General features: G+C 42.6%; 1 protein-coding gene across 3 annotated transcripts in view; it reads right to left on the minus strand.

The window, feature by feature from the left end:
- Positions 1-17,776, minus strand: part of chd7 (chromodomain helicase DNA binding protein 7) — an 81,519-nt gene extending 63,743 nt beyond the window's left edge. For 2 of the 3 annotated variants that reach the window (XM_036985768.1, XM_036985766.1), the window contains exon 1: positions 17,497-17,764. The gene's annotated coding sequence lies outside the window, so the exon portion shown is untranslated. Of the gene's footprint in view, positions 1-17,496 lie in introns of all 3 variants that reach the window. The other variant, XM_036985767.1, reaches the window with a different exon arrangement.
- Between the last annotated feature and the right edge of the window lie 133 nt (positions 17,777-17,909).

Raw genomic sequence — 17,909 nt, forward strand, 5'->3', positions numbered from 1 at the left:
ACAAGGAGGGGAGCCACCTGCTCAAGCGTGTGTGTGTTTTGTTGGGCAGAGGAGAGAGAGGGGCAAAGTGTGAGTGTGTAAGAGTGAGTGCATACATGTATATTTTGTGTGTGTTTCTGGGTGCATCGCGAGTGAGTGGGGCTGCACAAATAAATAAAAAATGTTTAATACAAATCGCAATACTGACATGTGCAACATCCATACCGCCAGAAGCAGCGACATTTTGAAATTCCACAGCCGGCTCACGCCTTTTCTAAACTTTAGATTTATTGCTCAAGTTGACGGAGTTCTCGCTCAAAACTGCCCAATCCCATACACACAAGACCCGCCCCCGTCACTCCAGCAGGCAGTTCCTGGTGCTCGAGCTGCACTCTGCATGCACTGACTAAACAGTGAGCAGTCAACTGATTTTGAAACAATAACTCAGTTTTACACTTTGCTTCTTTATATAAATCCACGTTTCTATTTTATACTATTTGTTTGTGTAACTTTCTCTCTGCAAAACTCTAGTTGGTTGGTCTTAGCAAGCTGCAAATGTGCCTAGAAAACATGTTAGACCCTGAAGGTAATCACTAGCTAGCTGGCTAGCTAAATCCACTTATCTTGCTGGCAAACCTTTGCTCTTATACAGGCTGGTGCCAGTGATGAAATACATCAGCACTGCTTGTGCAGCTTGTTCTTAAATGAGAGGGGGAAAGGCAAGATAAATTTACATCTTTGAATGTACCCATCTATTTAATCCCAATTAGGGTCCCCTGGGAAACACTGAAAAACAATTTGGTTCCCTACTCCGTCACAACCATCTCCCTTACTTACATTGTCATGCCAAACAAAACTGTATTCCCACTGTATTCTAACCACAAAACTAGAATGATCATTCTAATTTTATGGTTCCAAAAGTTTAGCCAAGTATAAAATAGCAATATTTTGTAGTTATTATTATTCATTTTTTTAAACGCAATTAGATTTTACGCCTAATCATGCGTGTCCTCAACCTGCGCGTTCGCTGAGCTCTAATCAGATGAGCTGGCGGTATTATGAAGGTGTGAGATAAACCAGGCTGAAAGGAGAGCTAGCAAAGGGATTCGGTGTCCAACTCAACACGTGACGTGTGTTTATGTGTGGGCATGTGTGGGTTAGGCTTGAGGCGGAGTAGGGCCCTATGAAAGCAGCGTTACGGAGTCCAGACATTAAAACGGAATTCAACAATATTACATTTATTGATTTTAGTAGGAAATAAAGTGAATCTATTGGACTTATTAGAAAAAGCATTAATTTACCCAAGTAAATCACAAGAAAATTAGCCAGTGATTCGTATTTTCATGCAACTTTCTAAAAGTTTGTGATGATGGTAATAACCTTCTTCTGGTAGAGATGGAAAAGGCTTTCCCGAAAACCTCACTTAAATGTTAACGCCAAAGTAGCCTATGCCTACCTGGCAGAATGGCATCATGATTTGCGTCAATCCAGTGGGCATTTGTTTTGCAAACTCTGCAATCACATGAGCGTTACAGCAACACCGCTTAACCAAACAATGGCTCTTCCTGGTGTGCACTTGCATTATATTTCCCAGACCTCTGAAATAGTCTCCTGATGTGGTTTTAAAAATGTTGTGGACTTTAAAAAATAAATAAATAGAACATTCAAGGTTAATGTGATTTTGAGCCTTAAGAAAAAAAGTGGAAAACCGACCACTGGAAAAATTAAACAGAACTAAATCAGGCAAAAAAATTGGGTCCTAGTGTAAGCTTGAGTATGTGAAGAGGATCGTGTGTGTGTGTGTGTGTGTGTGTGTGTGAGACAGTACTTATTATGTAGCTTGGGTGCACGAGTGGGGAGGAGGAATGTGTCCCCGAAACTTCAACACTTCACTTCCCCCACTAGAGAATCCCCTCCTCCTCCCTCTGCCCCACCCCCAACTTTCCTCTTTCTTTCAAGCCTCTCCACATGGTTGCTAGCATCAGCCCCACGCACTACTACCACTGACCTTTCTAGTCAATGAGCAGAGGGGAAGCAATTTCCTGCTAAACAGCAACTCTTCAAAAAGGCTACATTAGCATACTGGTAAGCCTTCGCAAAGCAATTCAGAAACTGAATTTCCCCTTCTCAAACTCAAAAAGGAAAGACATCGCAAAGGGAAGGAAGAGAATGATACTCGCAAGTTGCAACACAACAAACTTGCTTTAGCAACAACCGCAAAGGGAATTCAAATAAAAACTTGCTGGGCGACTCACTAGATGAAGAAAGAACAAACTGTAACAGATCTCTAAGACAAACCACAACACAGCGGGGAGTGTTGACACAGAGAGAGCGCGTGCACACGCGAGAGAGAGAGAGAGAAAGAGTGAGTGACGAAACATGATTGAGTAGGAAGCGTGCGTAATGTCACATCCGTAGTTAGCCACCAATGTGGCGGAGAGTGGAGTGGCGTGACATGCCTGGAGCTGTCAGACTTCCTGTTTATTGTGGTGAATAGACTCACACTCCACGGCCGCCATGTAGGCCTATGCAGTAACAAAGATATAGTAACAGATATTAGGGCTGTGACGGTCATGGAATTTTGGATAACGATAATTGAGCAGACAAAATTACAGCAGGCACCATAATAACTGTTAGAATAGCAAAACTTTATTTTTTATTACGCATCGTTTCTCGTCTCCTGACTACACGTGCTGCCACAGTAGTAGAATGAATCAAACGGGAGTCCCATTTCAAGTCAATGATGGCATATTGCGAGTGTACCATAAGAGTAAAGCAGGAAGTAACATTTTCTAAAACGTGCTGTGATATACTGATTCAACTCAACTGACGTTACAAAAAACACATTACAGTGAATGAGCTATATCAGTTAACATAACCTGAATGACAAGTCTACATTACCATAGACATTGCTTCACAATACCAGGCAGCCATTGCGGGTGTCCTAAGCATGTGACAAATGGACAATGTTTCTTTATTACGCCATTTTGTTATTGGTTCTCTGTTAAAACGATAAAATGCACAAAATTCCATGTGAATTCACAATTCAGCTGCCAGCAACTGTTAGGTTGTCACATTGCGTCCCTTTCAGATGGTCAAGCATTGCACCTGTACTACCATTACTGTACCTCAATTCCACCTCGCAAAGTTTGCATTTCTTTCTCATTTAACTTCTCATAGTAATGCCATAAAGGACTTTGTGGCTGTTGCTTGTCTTGCTCTGCCATTTTTCCAACTGGTGGAGAGAAGACTCCAAAATAATTGATTACTCGACTCACATTTCTGGAGTCTCTAGAAATCAACTCCTAAGATTCAGTATTTTTGGAACGGAGGAGACTGATCAGTTGCCATACTTCCGAGAACACAAACACTTGCATCTTTCATAGACGAGGGACGGAGAAAGAGGGGAGAAGCACAGTATAGGCAGGCCGGCCAACTAGGCAGACAGAGTCGGAACCATGAACAAGGCCCATTTAACCTGTTTGGGGTAGGGGGCAGGATGAAAAGTGCGCCCAAAGTAAACTGCCTGCTACTCAGGCCCAGAAGATAGGATATGCATTTAATTTGGATAGAAAACTCTAAAGTTTCTAAAACTGTTAAAATGTATGTCTGAGTATAACAGAACTTATTTGGCAGGCGAAACACCGAGGACAAACCATCCAGGATTTTTATTTTTTTAGGTGACCATGTTTTCAATTGGTTTTCCATGGGAATCTAGATTTCTGAGGCATCTGGTTGCAGTTCCTAGGGCTTCCACTAGATGTAAACAGTCTTTAGGAATTGGTTGATGTTTTTCTTTTGAGTAATGAAGTATGCCTATTCAGAACTAGGATCGAGTGTAGTGTACTGTTGTGTTTGGGGCGCGACCTAGCGCTTGCGCCACTTTCATTTTATCCGCTATTGAACACAGTTTCTTCCTTCAGTTATTCCGTCTGAAATTTTATCGATAATTTACGTTATAAAATACCTAAAGTTGTATTAGGAAAGTTGTTTGAAATGTTTGGACCAAGATTGCAGGTAACTTATTAGATAATGTTTCGTCATGTTGGGCGAGTTGGAACCGTTGTTTTTCTGAATCAAACGCGCCAGTTAAATGGACATTCTGGAGATTTAATGACAGAAATAATCGAACAAAAGGAGCATTTGTGATGTTTATGGGACATATTGGAGTGCCAACAGAAGATCTTCAAAGTCATGAATTATATCGTTATTTCTGAGTTTTGTGTCGCGCCTGGCGGGTTGAAATATGATTGTCATGTGTTTGATGGGGCGTTGTCCTCAGATAATAGCATGGTTTGCTTTCGCAGTAAAGCCTTTTTGAAATCTGACACTGTGGCTGGATTAACAAGAAGTTAAGCTTTAATTTGGTGTATCGCACTTGTGATTGTATGAAAGTAAAAATAAAAGAATTGTGCTCTGCAATTTCACTGGATGTTCTCGAAACGTTCCGCTAGCGGAACCCCCAGCCGTAACAGGCTAACAGCAATCAAGAGATGTATATCACAATGAAATGCTGTATCTTGCAATGGTTCACAACATCAGTAAAGCAGGGCCTATCCTCAATGAATTGGCTACGATATTCTACACACAACAGACTGAACACACACCCGCATCATTAGCCAAAAGAAAGAGCAGGCGAGGCAGTGTGAGGGACAGCAAGGAGGGGGGGGGGGGGGGGGGGGCAAGTAGTAAGAAATGTGCACATAGGTCTGGGTAATCTGTATCTCGCAAGGTCTTGTATGCCTCGCAGATTCACCAAAATAGCCTAAAGTTAAGACATTTTTATTTAAATAATAGGAGAGGAATAGGCTAGGTTACAACACAGAAAATAATCTGTTTTGTGATAACTGCACTGTGATCTAAGCTGATATATATTTACGGTTATTTTCCAGTCTTCATGCATAACCGTCAGTTATAAGGTACTTGAGCCAGCCCTATGAGCTAAAATACAACAGACTAGTAATCTTACAACATTTGAATTATAGGCTACACATAGTTTTATCTTAAATCTACGCAAGTGATTGAACATTGCTTCTAAACCGTCATATAGGCCTACAGCAGACTACGACATATTACACCAGTCTTCATCTACAGAGTCAACTACAATTATACTCCCACCATCATGCTCTTTAACTTGCCCTGTGTTGTTTATTTCAGCCACACAGTAGAAGCACAGTGAACATGAAGCAGTAGGTAAATGGCCATAGCAATCAACTACACTCACAAATTCATTTAAAAAGTCACTTCGGCCCGCGAGGGAAACACTCAAAAACGAGAGAAAGAGGACGTTCTTCAAAATAAAATGATTGGGAAACTATTCCGTGCTTTGGCCTACATTTCACCAGATTGAGCCTTGTTATGGTTTAAACGTCCCAGAATGAGAGCTGAGGGCTCCAGTGTGGCGGGCCTGTGGGCCCTGTGTCGCCGTGACAGCACTAGCCACTTTTATCACCTCACAGCTACGGCTAAGAGCAGGAAGAGGAGTTGCCCTGCTTCCTCTCCTCCTGGCCCATAAATCACCTCTCCTCCCATTAAGCAGCTCAGCTCCTCCAGCACAGAGAGAGCTCCCACAGCCTCCCTATGACATTGCACCGTGGGGGAGGAGATGACAGTGTGTGTGCATGGGGAGGAGTGTGTGCGCCCATGTGCAGGGTGGTGAGAAGGGTTGGTGCGTGAGTGTGTAGGGAAGTAGGATAGTGGGGGGAGCGAGGTGCGCAGCGGGGCCATGCCAAAAGCTGCAAATTTGAATCCCTATGATCAGATTTGGCGTCTAAGCCGGAGGGCTGACCGTTCACCTAATTCCCTCTAGAGTGACAGATGTGGCTCGGTGCCAGGACCTTCTCTACGTCTCTCCCTTCCTCTCGCTCTCTCTGGTAGGAGGGATACGCCCAGGTGTGTGCGTGTCAGAGGGAGGGGCTTAGGTGTGTTAGTGAGCGGGAGAGAGAACAAGCTATAGGAAGAGTAGAAGACGGAGCAAGCGAGAGGTGGAGTGGGAGAGAGTTCAATCCGCAACTGGGTGCCGACCAATGTGTGTTTGGTGACGTGCGAGTGTGCAGTCAGGCATGCCCTGATGCAGGAGAGACGACGAGTTACCTGCCCGTACAAACACAGAGCCAGACCACCACAGCCATCCTTCAATATCAGACCTGCACATTCCCACCACCACTTGCTCTCTCTTGGGGTTAGACTACGTGTTGTCGACTCATCACTAGGGATGTGAAGAAAAAATGTCTTACCGTTAAAACACTTTTTTGCGGTTCTGTTAAACGATAAGAAAAATGCATAGATTTCCACATGAATTCACAATGCAGCTGCGCTAATGCCAGTGACAATTTGGGCCTCACAGTGTGTCCCTTTCAGATGGTTAACATGCAGACTAGACCGGGCACGTGCCTGCATGTTGATTTTGTCCATCCATACCAGACCAGCACACATTGGTTGAAATATCAAAACAATATTAAATTTGGGGGGGAGAGATATATACATTTTAATTGACATTAAGCTAGCTTGCTTTTGCTAGCTAATTTGTCCTGGGATATAAACATTGGGTTGTTTTACCTGAAATGCCAAATGTTATTTTCTCTGAATCTTTGTAGAATTTTGACCCATTTTGAGTCACAAAATCAGGTGTACTCTAATCCAACAATTAATACACAGATAAAAGGGGAAACCAAGTTAGTTTCTAGTAATCTCTCCTCCATAGAAAAATAGTAAAAATAAAGAAAAGCCCTGGAATGAGTAGGTGTCCAAACTTTTGATTGGTACTCATTTTTGGTTTTGCACATTCACAAGCAAATCTGAACGAGACACATTGTGCAAATGTACAAAGTTAAAACGCATGCTTGTCTGAAGGCAGAACAGTACAGGCTTTGGAGCAGCATGTGTACACGCTGTGTCTGTGTGGAGTCGAGTCGGTAGGGCAACGGTCTGCATGCATTGCGCGGAGAAGATGGGGAAGGAGCAGACGGGTCAAGAACTGAGAGGAGAAAAAACACAAGGAAATCAAAAGATCGCAATGGCAGCTGTACAGAAAACTCATCCAAAAGGGCTATGACTTTTGAAAACAAAGCAGGAAAAATAAAAAACCTCAACGAAGACCTAAAATGCTTCTTATTGTAATTTCTGCTCAGCTTCAGACGAATTCTGTGCTTCAGTTGCACTTCACTTGGAGGACAATTGACAAACAGGCATTCTGTCAGCAGTCAACACTCGGACTGGTGTGTACCTACTTTCTCCTCGGAGTAGCCAGTCCACTTTTCTCCAGTATGATGCAAGATTAACTTCAAGCAAAACATAAGGAAATGTAGCCAGTTACATTCTTTCTATGAAAAACATTACAAATGATGTCCATGCATCGTTATGCAAAAATACCTTGCTTTTTCATTGTAAGCTCTTTTACTTGTGTGGCTGCCAGACAAATAGCGTTGCACTTCTGTTGTCATCTGATGAAAATGAATCCATTTTCTGCACTAATGTATTGTCTGTGAATGGAAACTATTGTTGCATGTCCCTGATTACTACTGAAAAAAATATAATACTTGACTTTCAATAAACTGCACACCCCTTCTCAATACACATCTGGAATCACCTGCTCCCGCTTTGTCCTATTGTTCTAATTACAAACACAACTGGTTCAACTTTTTGGGGGATCTACAGTAAGCCTCAATGTAAAATAATGTGACAGGTGAAATGAAGAATGCAATCTGCTTTATCTTCTAACATATTTGACTGCTGTTATTTACTTAAGTAGCTACAAATACATTTTTTTAACTAGTTACCGGTACCCGTATACGGTATACCACCCAAGCCTTCAACAAAACACTTGCATCTTTCATAGCGAGCTAGTGAGAAACGAAAGGGATGGGCACAGTATAGGCGGTTGGCCACAAAGACATAAGCCTAGTGCACGGTTCTATCGGCAATCAAAAGCATTCACTCGCAATGGAATGATGTATCTCGCAATATTTTGGGCTTGCGAGGTCTCGCAAATTCAGTAATCATCAACGAATAGGCTAAGATAGAGATGAGCAAGATGCAACACTTTGCTCTCACACAGTGCAAGTGCACAAGTTCACTTCACGCTGTCCACAGCGTGGTGGTAGCCAGGGCACCAAAACAGTGGAGAATTTTTGCCTCGAGCTTCACTCTTAGGGTCTTCACAGTTAAACTTTTTTGTAAAAATAGCCTCGGCTACACATATACTTTAATGTAAACTTGTCGCAAATCGACCGCACACACTTGCCCGACAGTTGCTAGCCTCTAAACAAGGCAGTGTAAACAGAAGGGTCTCATTTAACCACACAAAGAAAAGTATGAAAAAGATAGAATTGAGTACCTTGAAATAGTAACCTCCTGTTACATTCTGAAAATATTGCCATACTTTTAAATCTCAAGGCAGGTTTTTTGCTTGACTGCACTGAGCACCAATTTTCTTTTACCTCATAATGACTTCGTTGATATAGATCAAACTAAGCCTGTTTTTTTCTAAGTTAAGCGCTCTAAGGCTACCGCATTAAAGTTATCTAGCTATGGTTCAACTAAAGATTCGAATTTGGCTATAGCCAGCACATATTTGATGCAGAAATTAAATTTTGTTAGCTAGCTAGTTAGCTTGCTAACGTTAAATAACTGTGTAGCCTATATTATAATAATGACACTGATAACATTACTGTACTTTTACATTTGTATATCATTAATGATATGCTAACGTTACTTGATCATGAAGCATGTTCGTTAACTAGCTGGAGTTAACTGTGTATTGTCAGCTCATTTAATTTGTACAGACGAAAAAATAAACTAATTGACTGCACATGGTTGTGGATTGTTGCATTATTGAAGAGTGTAATATGGTTTGGTTGCATTACTCCATATTGTAAGGTTGTAAGGAAGAAAGGCTGCTCAGATTGTTAAATCATTTGTGCTTACTTGCTAGTGTCTACTGTGATATTTAAGGTCAATTTGAGCGGTGGAAAAATAATTTAGTGTTACCCGCCGCAACGAAAGGTAAGGCAATGACGTAATGTGAATTGAAAAGTAGAAATCTTTGGCCACTCTGCTCCTCAGACGCCATCTCTCGTAGTGGGAATAGGGAGGAAATTGACCCACTATGCAGTTTACTTTGCACCTACTTCCTATGGCTGAGTCAATATTTAAATTACACTATTTTCCCAGGCCTTTATATCCTATCTTCTAGTAATGCTATAACACAGAAAAATGTATTGTGATAAATGAATCGCCATGCAGTTTATGGAAAAATAATTAGTTACCTTTTTATAAGATCCCAATTTCGTTTAATTGCTCACATCCATTCTCAGGCCTACTTTTTTTTTTTTTTACACTGCTAGTCGACAGCTCTGTGTCAGTAACTACCATTATACGCGAAACTAGTTACAAAATGGACTGTAGCAAGCTTAAAATGCAACAGAATAGAGGGACTAGTTATTTCTCCCTCTACTCTCTTGATGGTTGGAAATGACACTTTTTTTCAGGAAATCCCCAAAACGTAAACAGGAGGCATTTCCTGTGGGCCACATACTAGGCCTGGTTGGGAGGCCATGTCACATACAACAACAATACAATTTTTACTTTATCACCAACAGTCAATGCATCATAATAATTGCCTTTCATTAGAAATACTAATCAGAACATGGCCTGGCACGTGGATGGTAGGCAGACCGTGTGGGGGAGGGAAGTTGTAAAGTTGATTGCGTGACCATAGGTCTTTCATAAGAGGTACTCTACTGTTCTGGTTTGAAGGCTGGCTCTCCCAACTGCTCTGCTGCTATTGACAAGAGCACCAGAGTGAAACACACAGACAAGCTTATAGGGGGAGGACTTCAATTCAAATCAGAAAAAACAAAACACCACAAGTATCAATCTGCACCGTGTCATGGTTGGAAACTTCCTGAATTGTTTGTTTCATATGCAAAAGGTCTGATTAAAGTCGTCACAGATTTGTGAAGACAGAAGTTTCCAAAAATGATCTTGTCCACGCCGTTCAACCAAGCCAAAATAATTTCTTGAGAGTGCTCCGATAGTTTCTTTCGACACGGGAGCAAATTTCTGCCACTCAATTTCACAAGACTACAGAAGCACGGGAATACTTCACAAACATCCTAAATTAATAATGGCGTATGTTCTTTATCTTTAATGATAACACAAATTAGGTCAAATGTGAGAGTAGTTAGCAAGCTTAACTAAGAGAATAGTTTCACTTCAGGGTGTCTGAACTAGTTGTTAGAGGGGCTGTGTCCTCAAGAAATCACCATGCTACAAGAAGAAGGCCTGGTTTGTTGTTTGTTGGCTACTGGCTGGACCTCTGCTTGGCTAGACGTATGCTTATCGAATGACACTAAGTCATTTTCACTCGACATGTTGAAAAGAACAAAAACAATTTGAAGACAAGTGTAACCTCACAGATCAGTTAGAAGACAAATTACTTCTGAAGTGTCCTAACCAAACTGTAAACATTTCTAGATGAATTGTCGTAATCAACCGTCTGCGCTTTTCTTTGTAGATTCAAAGCAGAGTGAAGTTCAATTGAATAAACACTGCCAGTCTAACCACACTTACTCAAAAACCAAAAGTTATGGTCACAGAGGTCTTATAATATGAATAAAAGGCCCTAAAGAGCTCTTAATTTCTGGGTCCCACTAATCCAAGGCTATGTGATTCAGCAGTGGCCTTAAGAGCCTTGTGGATTGCCATGGTATGGTAAAACCACCTGTGGTGTCTCCCTCCCTGAACCCCAGAGTACAGGCAGTGCATCAGGTCCCAGCAAGGGGCTAGCTCTCCAGAGGCACACCACCAGCATTCCTTTTATCTACCCCACCCCCTCCCAGGGCCCCCTCCTTACCTAACCCACTGCAAACTCCCTCCCACCACCTACCCCACAAGAGGCTTGCGCCTGAGCATAATTTATACCTCTGCTCCACTGGGGGAGAGGGGGGGAGCATGCTGATGTGCAGATGGGGAAGAGGGTATGGGATGTGTCTGTTGTGGGTAGCTAACTGCACAAAGAGTGTTTGAATGTGACTGGATGTGAGCAGTGGGGCGATCGAGTAGGGAGGCAGGGGGGGGCTGAGGGGCAGGCAATATGCTTGGGCTGGGATTTGAGTGAGGGGGCAGGAGGGGCTACGGGAATCTGGTTGTTTTACGCACGGCTGCCTTGTTAATGGACTTTATTTTTTCTTTACAGTAGGGAGGGGGAAACAGGAAGGAGTTCTGTTTATGCAATCTGCTCTCTGCTTTAAATACGTGGGCTTAATATCTCCCCCCCAAAAAATGTCACTGTCCAAATCAGGGGCCTTTTGTGGTCAAACATGGGGCAAAGGAGGAGTAAGAGCGGTTGTATGCGTGTACACGTGAAAGGTAGAAACAGTCGGCATGGGGAATAGAAGAGGCTGTCAGTGATATATTCAGCAGAACTTTGACCTTGACTCCAAGGAAACAGCACCACAACGCCTTCCTCTTTGGCACTCCTCGTCTGACTGGCTACCCAACAGCTGAGGTACCTGCTGCAGGGTCAGCCGGGGTAAAAGCCCCTTTGTGTCAGCCTGTTGCAGGCCTGGGGCAGGAGGGGGAGAAAGAGGAGTTTTAACTTCCTGTCAAGGATGTCTGGCCCAGGAGAATAAAAACATATAAAGATGGGGAAGAGAAAAGTAAGGTTGGGCGGAATGCAGGTTCATATACAGTCATAACTTGACGTCAAAAAGTAACTTCTGCAGATGATATCCTTCTCCTTCCCGTGGTGTTGGAAGAGGCTGTACTGGGAGGAGGATGCATCAACACCCTGGAAAGATGGTGGTGCACTCCCTCATAACACTGAGTGATAAATAGCTGTACTTTAGCTGAGTTTTGTTTGCAAACCTAGGATCATGTGCAATTACAGGTTATTTGTATCTAAAAAATAGGCCAGATCATACTAAATTTGTTCCAATAAAAATGTTACAGTTATGTTGAGATGACATTTGAGCAATTAACTGGTGCCACAAATAACATGTGCAATGCTAGTCTTAATATGGTACATTTGACAGTTTACAAGACAAACAGTTAAAAAACCCAGAACCTCCATTTATCCCTCCGTTTTCCAAGAATCAATTGCAGGAATCCCGGGGCCTCCCAGAGGAGCTAAATCATTTCCCATGCTGAAAAGTATTCAGACAGTCAGCGGCTGGGTGGGAGGTGGTGGTCTAGACTTACCTATGCGCAGGAGAAAGCTGGAAGGCCGGAGCCTCCAGCCAGGGTTACTGGTTTTAAGACACTCCCTCGGGGAAGATGATTTCTGTCAGTGTCTGTCCTGATGCACTTCTGACTGAACGAAGGCCTACACATTGTTCCCAACACCCTGATCAACAGTCAGGTATTTTCATAATGTAAAATGGTTACGGTTGGGATCAGGGTTCAAGGTAAACTGACCCCAGATCTTCTGGTTAAGGGCGTGAGGGACAGGAAGAGGATTACCCTGGGTCAGGATGGGAGGGGGGCGGGGGACTGTGTGCCTCACTTCCTCTTCCACTGCTACTCTGTGTACACTGTAGAGGCTGCATTCACTTCCCACTCCAGTGGTGGGACTCAATTGTCATGAACTGTGCATCCTTTTCTGCTGCTGCACTGATATCACTGGACAGGTGAAAGCGATCCCTTGTTGGTCTTTGCTTCCGTATTGCTTTCACCCATCATTTCAAATTGATGAAGGAAGGACCTACTTAGACTAAGTCTATAAAAGGTCTGTAAATCTCCTCTAGGCTATATTGAGATTCATTATCTCTCAGATCTTAACACTTAACCACTATACTGAATCTCGGCTGTGACTGTGCCGTTGTTTGAATGAGAGGATAGTATTGTTGCCTGGCTACCCAAGCGCCTTGCTCTCCACAATTGGTCTGGATCCGAGTCCCTTCGACAATTTCTAGAACACAAATGCATTCTAACCATTCTGATTGGTCCCAGAGCCAGAACACAGGTGGGTAAAGCTGCGTTTGGAAAATGGGTCATTGGCTTTGATACTCTGGTTAAAGATTGTCCAATCACGTATGACTTTGTTTTGTACAACACCCCTAATTTTAACATCGCCACACAGATGACAACGATGGCAGTCTCTGACTGAAGTATGTTGTGAACAGAGCAGCGGAAGAATTCCAGTTGATTAGTCAGGCAAATAGCACTGAGGGAAATGGCAATTCAATGAATGAATGGGATAGACAGAGGGGAAAAAAGACTCTACTTCAGCCATAATAACTAGATGGAGCGACTGCTGTATGAAAATGAGCCATCTAGAAATACATGGTTGACAAAGCTTCCTCGCATGAGCCATACGATGATTAGAGTGAATAACAATGCATCTTATCAGCTGTGGCCAATCTATAATATGTTCTGTTTAGAAGAAAGGAACTGTGACACACAAACAAGGCTTAGGGGCTGGCTAGTCTACACTTCAGATAGAAGCAGCATCTCATATTCCCTTCAAGAAGAGTGGTCCATAAGGCCCGGACTATGGGAGGTAGAAAGGTAGTGCAAGAGAGGGGGGGACAGCGGGGGCTGCTTTTACAGGCACAACGGGCCACCACAACACTTCTGCAAACCCCGGACCTGGAGAGGAGTGGCAGAGAGGAGCAGAGCGGCGGGGCATGACAGAACTATGCTCAACTTCTTCCACAGAGGAGCAACTGCCGCCACATAACTTAACAAAATGGCAGCCATAACAATAAGTGGTCAGATCAGATCCACACAGACAGTGCCCATTGTATTCATACAAGGGCTCAGTTGGGATTGAGAGTACCTCTGACACTGGGGATCAGATGAGAATGCCGAGACATGATTAGGACTGCAGTTCCAGGTCAAGGTGTTAGCCAAATAGGAGCAAGGCAGGAAAGAAAGATGGGACTACACAGCAGGTGTGTTTCTGACACACATTACTGTAACTCAATACATCCTGGTTTGAAGTTTGAATTCGAATGAAACTACATTAGGTCTACATTTTGAGATTTGTGTGCCACTCAAACTGCTGTGGCATCAGACTGATTTAGTGGATATGGAGGAGAATGAAGTACCTTTCCCTTTACACATGGGCTTATATATGAAATGATAACCATTTATTCCCCTACAAATCTGCCAAAATATCGTTATTGACTCCTTTCAAGTGAGAACTTTTCTAAGGATAGTGTGCCAGCTAACTGCCTCTTCAAACGGTGCCTCTGAGCAACTTAAATTGTCATAACAGTACTTTACCAATTAAGTCCCGGTAGTAGTTTGAATAATATATAATAACATATGCCAGGGATCATCAACTAGATTTAGCAGTGGGTCCTTTTTTTCTTGACCGGATGGTCGGAAAATAATTACAAATAATTTGTTGACAGCAAACTAACCGCAAGAAGCTCAAACAGATATATTTGACTAAAACAATTTCTAACCTTGATTATATTTGTATAAGTTCACATGTGAATATATTATGCACTGGAAAACTTGGGAACAGATTTCCAAAATTAAAATACCTTGGAGCTGATTTTGGTGTTTACAGTCCAACAATGAAATTTAAAAACAACCGTGTTTTTTGGGGGCTCAGAAAACTTTGGCCCACGTGCCACCAGCTGAGGAACCCTGATCTATGCCATTTAACAAACGTTTATACAAAGTGAATTACAGTGCATACATCGATTCCCAGGTGGTTCTGGGAATCGAACCTACTAAACTGGCTTTACCAGCACCATGCTCTACCAACTGAGCAACAAAGTGACCACTGTGCAACTGAAACCAGAAGTTAATGTAACAGTATTGCTTCCATCCCTCTCCTTGTCCCCACCTGGGCTCGAACCAGTTACCCTCTGAACACAACTGCCTCCCATTAAGCATTGTTACCCATACCTCCACGGCCCTTGATTGAAAACGCAAACAGTGCGCATCGCTAATTAGCTAGCCTTTTCACACCGGTTACATAAAGACGCCTTGGACGGGCCACAGCTTCCCAGCGTGCATTGCTCTACTCATCAAAGTGGGTTGACGGAAACTAAGTTAATTTTTACAGCAGAAAAAAAAAAAATAGGTCACTGTACACAAGGCCACCCCAGTGTTCATTGTCAATGGGGCAACAGTCTTAAATGGTCAAAATGACTACATTGAATTTGTCTTTTTCTCAACTATCTCCCACCTTACATTTTAAGTTTAGTTTCTCAGGGCTGGTCTTTAGGGATCCACAGTGTATGCTGGTTAGGGTCCTGTAGTTACATATGCGGCTAAGATCGGTGACTGGGTTTTGCATCTTAAAATAACAAAAACATGATTGGGATTTAAGAGCATTGTTTATACGCAATGCACGACACTTCTAGGCTTCAAATCTGATCTTGAATACTTCTGGTCAAACCACAGGTTCCAGACAAAAGATAGAGATGAACCTGCATAATATCATTCAAATGTTCTCACAGGGAGAAGAGATACCTTTCGAAGTACACTTGTGGCAGGATGGAGCAGAAATTCCAAGTTCATCATCCTACGAATGAGCTTGAACTAATACATGGCCCTGAAAGAAAATTAACCATCTTGTTATCGGTATACATTTAAAATAAATGTTTAGAGCTAATAAACTGCTTTATGATAAAGATTTGTCAAAAACAGTTAACTAGTAGTGGGGTATAAAGAACTCCATAGCACTGGTGCCACTGCCAAAAACTTTTGTTCAACAGAACCCCACCGCACTACACCCGGCCCCTTCATAAAGTCAACGCAAGTCACAAGTCCGTCGGAAAGCAGTACCTCAACAACCACAAGAAAATGCAGACTATGGGAGAAGCTACAATACCGAATAACATCTGTCCCGCCCGCCATACCCGGGGCCTCTTATCTGTTGGCGGAGTGGGCCGACATACATTAGAAGCTGCCATCTTAGGTTAGAGACTCCGCAAAAGGTGGGGGTAGTACTTCGGTGATATTTCACGGGATTCTCGATTATCAATTAACGTAGCTTGTTCGTTCAACAAACCATCGTTATTTACTATGCGAATAGTTTTCGTTAAATATCTATTCGTTCTTGTTCTATTATAAAGGGTTGAAAGTAGACACTGGCAACACGCATTATGCGAACTCTGACTGATTACAACATAATGGAGAGGGAGAGCAACACGGTCGGGAAAATGTTGGAAAATAATGCCAGCTTGTATTTAGAAATTCAGCCACCCACAATAGAGCAGCAGGTGTTTTAAAATCGAAAAACGCTGGATGAACAGAGGGTAACAAGTTAAGAAAGTTATCCATAATACTGTAGCTACACATCTCTTGATAAACAAGCCCTCTTATCAAACTTTAAAACGCGGAAACGCATGAAACAAACTGCAACCGGTTTACTTGCTGTTGAACAAAGTGGCATTCGCCATCAAAGTAGCCCATTAGCACATGATTAGCCTCTGGGCTAGCAGCAAGACAATGAGGGCTATGATACAGTGGTCAAATGTTGGCTACAAGCACAACTTCACTATAAGCAATGGGCCACCTCCAACTAGCTAGCAGCAGGCTAATTAAGCTACATTATTAAGCACGTTTTGGACGGAAACGCACCGCTAACCTCGGGTTATTCCCTTCAAAATACGAAATTCTCTCTAACCATCGAAGCCGAAAATCAGTGTTTTGATTAAAGCCCATGTACTTTAACAATTATATGGATATATCAGGGCGAAAATGTAGAAGGCTAACTAAACAGGGATGACCGTCTGGCCTCAAGCAACCCCCTGTCCATCGTCCTATAAAACACTGCGGACAGGCTACTTTTCACCCCGTCGTTATCAAGTTAAATCCCATGTGAATACTCAATTTATGAAGTACAAGTTTAACTATAGTCAAAATCCGATTGTGTGGTTTACAATAACAAATTGCCTGTTTGTCACAGTGCATCCAGGGAATCTCCCCCGCGCTAGCAATCTATACTAAGGTTACTCACTCATTCATCTCGGCCACTGACTCACCTCTACGTTCGAGCCACCTCGTGTCTCACTAGCTAGCGCAACACACAATTAGCTAACCCAAGCTAACGAACACTCACTCTTGCCTATTGTATTACAAAGGAAAAAGTCACAATTCAACATTTCTAAACTCAAGTTGTTCACATTTGTCTGTGCTTACTGAGAGAGCTCACCGTGTTGGCGAATATTCTTCACTTGGTGAAAAAACTCAGGACTCACTCCGCTCAGTGCAGCGGGTTTCGAGCTAAACTTGCTAACTGTAGTTAGCATTTTAACATGGTAATTTACGGACGTTCAATGACTTGTTCTAAATGAGAGAGGGGGAACACAATTCCCTTTTACGAATAAGTTTTCCACAAAGTTGTTGACTAAATAGACGTCCCAACTACCAAACCAACTTCCATGGTATATTAAAAGTCGATTGTAAGTGGGATCTAGTTTTCAAACATTACTATAAAATGGTTATTTACAGGTAAGAGTAACACACAACTAGCTAATTTACCATGTGAACAAACTGAACTGAGGGAGTACGGAATCCAACCATTTAAAAAGAGCATTGCTCGCTTACCCAACTAGCTTGGTCAGTTCAGGGTTTCGCAAATTAACTCCCGTAGTAGCTATCTCCAGTAAATTCCTTTCTGGTCCGTTTATAAATAAATTCAAGTTATTTCATAAATTTTCGGCGTGTCGTTATCCCTTCCTCACCGACTCTGCCTCTCTCCTTTGTGTTAATTTCCCTCAAATCGAGTTTAATCCGATCGATCCCGGCGGTCGCGTTCTCGAGTCCTCTCCTCCAGACATTCGCTCACCTTCTACGGGTAGGGGGCGCGTTCATGGCTCCAATGGATAAACATGCGTGCGCGTGATGACCCTACTGGGCTGTGACGAATGTGCACTTTATTATTCATTTATTGTAGACGCTATTAAATATATACCTTTTCATTTCTTATTTCGGCGTAGGGTTGTAGGAGTTATTCATAC

Source organism: Oncorhynchus mykiss, chromosome 8, assembly GCF_013265735.2.
Source record: "Oncorhynchus mykiss isolate Arlee chromosome 8, USDA_OmykA_1.1, whole genome shotgun sequence".
Classification (NCBI taxonomy): Eukaryota; Metazoa; Chordata; class Actinopteri; order Salmoniformes; family Salmonidae; genus Oncorhynchus; species Oncorhynchus mykiss.